This window comes from Colobus angolensis, unplaced genomic scaffold, assembly GCF_000951035.1.
Source record: "Colobus angolensis palliatus isolate OR3802 unplaced genomic scaffold, Cang.pa_1.0 Scaffold121, whole genome shotgun sequence".
Taxonomy (NCBI): Eukaryota; Metazoa; Chordata; class Mammalia; order Primates; family Cercopithecidae; genus Colobus; species Colobus angolensis.
In genome coordinates, this window is record NW_012113253.1 from 8,165,307 (window position 1) to 8,167,673 (window position 2,367).

A 2,367-nucleotide genomic window follows, 5' to 3' on the forward strand; every position below is an offset into this window, starting at 1 on the left:
GAATCACTTGAACCCGGGAGGCGAAGATTGCAGTGAGCCAAGATCCTGCCACTGCACTCCAGCCTGGATGACAGAGTGAAACTCTGTCTCCAAAAAAAAAAAAAAAAAAAAAAAAAACCAGACTTACAGGAAGCACAACGATAAGCACCACATGTGTTTCTTATCATGTAGAGGACTAAACTGGAAATTATATGATGTAGGTTTGTTTGCCTACCTTTAATTTTCCACTGTATAAGAATAGGATTGGTCTATAAAAACATAAGAAGTATTTGTGGACTTCTTGTACTGGACATCATGAAGTAACTAGCATCAGACCTTCCCTCCTGCCATAAACAACTATTAAACTAAACAAAATGTACAAAACAATTTCTTTTGGGCGTGGGATAAGGCACAGTGCATGACTATAATCCTTGAGAGAAAAGGAGCTCAAAATGAGAATTTTACTTTCAACCTTGGGGGGCAATTTTCCAAACCACTTTCAGAGAATTGGAATAGATAAATAAATTGGAGTTTGGGCCTGCAAAGGTTACTGGAAATTACAGGACAGGGTAGGTAGATAGAAAAGAGTGACAAAGAAGGAGCCCCAGGAATCCACATAGGAGTCTCCTTTGGGCCCTTGGCCAAATGCTAAACTGCGTATATGCTTGGCAAGATTCTGTAAGCTATACTAGCAAAAAACAGCTGGAGGAGCTGAAAACCAAACCTAGATTTCAGAAGTTGCACAAAGCTATGAAGACATTGGAGTTCTGATCCACTCAAGAGTAGAGATACCATGTTGAGACACCAAAAAGACTGTGCCCTAGGTGTAAGGACCATGCCATATGAGTAAGAGCCAAATCCCAGAACTAAGGAAAACCAGAAATAGACTCACTATAGAGGCCTAAAATAAACCTCAACAGAATCAGAGTGATCTACCAGTAATTTAACTTTCTTTCAGAAAAATATTTGGCACTCTTCAGTGGAAGATAACAAAATCCAGAATTTTTCTATGCCCAGCATAAGATTTTTTAAATTGCTGAACATGTAAAGCAGCAGAGGAAAAACTGACCCATTATTAAGGGAAAAGGTGGTCAGCTGAAGAGACTTACAGATGACCAAGATTTTGGAATTAATGTAGAAGGAGTTTAAACTCATAAATGTTTTAAAATTTAAAAGATCTTTCTCCTGTGGAACCTTATATGAGACCAAAGCCCTGCCTGGCAGCTTGACTGTAACCTTATGAGCGAGCTTGATCCAGAGTCATCTAGCTAAGACAGCTAAACCACATGCAGATTTCTGACCTACCAGATACCGTGAGACAATAAATTACAATATGTAAAGGAAAAGACTGAATAAATGGCAAAAGAGATGGGTGAAATTACAATAGAAAAAGAGGAACTCGACTGAGTGTGGTGGCTCACGTCTGTAATCTCAGCACTTTGGGAGGCCAAGAGGAGTAGATAGCCTGAGCTCAGGAGTTTGTGATCAGCCTGGGTGACATGGTGAACCCCATCTCTACTACAAATACAAACAACAAATTAGCCAGGTGTGGCAGCGTGCACCTGTAGTCCCAACTATTCAGGAGGCTGAGGCAGGAGAATCACTTGAACCCATAAGGCAGAGGTTGCAGTGAGCTGAGATCATGCCACTGCACTCCAGCCTGGGCAACAGAGTGAGACTTCATCTCAGAAAAAAGAAAAGAAAAGAAAAGAAAAGAAAAAGAGAAACTCTAAAAAGAATCAAATGAAAATTCTAAAAAGGAAAAATATGGTAATCTGACGTGAAGAATCCAGGGGATGGGCTTCCCAGCAGATGGACACAGCTGAAAAGGGGAAGAGGAAACTTAAAGACAGGCTAATAGAAATTATCCAAATTAAAGCACAGAGAGAAAATAAAAGGAGGAAAACAGGACAGAGTTATAGAGAACAGTGGGATAATATAAAATAATCTAACAGGTATAATGGAGAGAGAACGGGGTAGAAAAAATATTTGAAGATAAAATGCCCTCAGTTTTTCCACATTTTATGAAAGATATCAACCTACATGTCCAAGAAATTCAGAGAACCCCAATAAATCAAGAACTTCAAATAAATTATTTGAAGACCACACCTAGGCTCATTGTAGTCAAAGTGCTATAAACCAAAGATAAAGAGAAAATCTTAACTGCATCCAAAGGAAAAATACATAGTACATTTTAAGGTATAACAATAAAAATGATGGCTAATTTTTTATAGGCAACAATGAAAACTAGAATGAAAAGACATCTTTAAAGTGATGAGGCTGAGTGCAGTGACTCATACCTGTAATCCCAGCACTTTGGGAGGCCAAGATGGGTGGATCACCTGAGGTCAGGAGTTCGAGACCAGCCTGGCCAACATGGTGAAATGC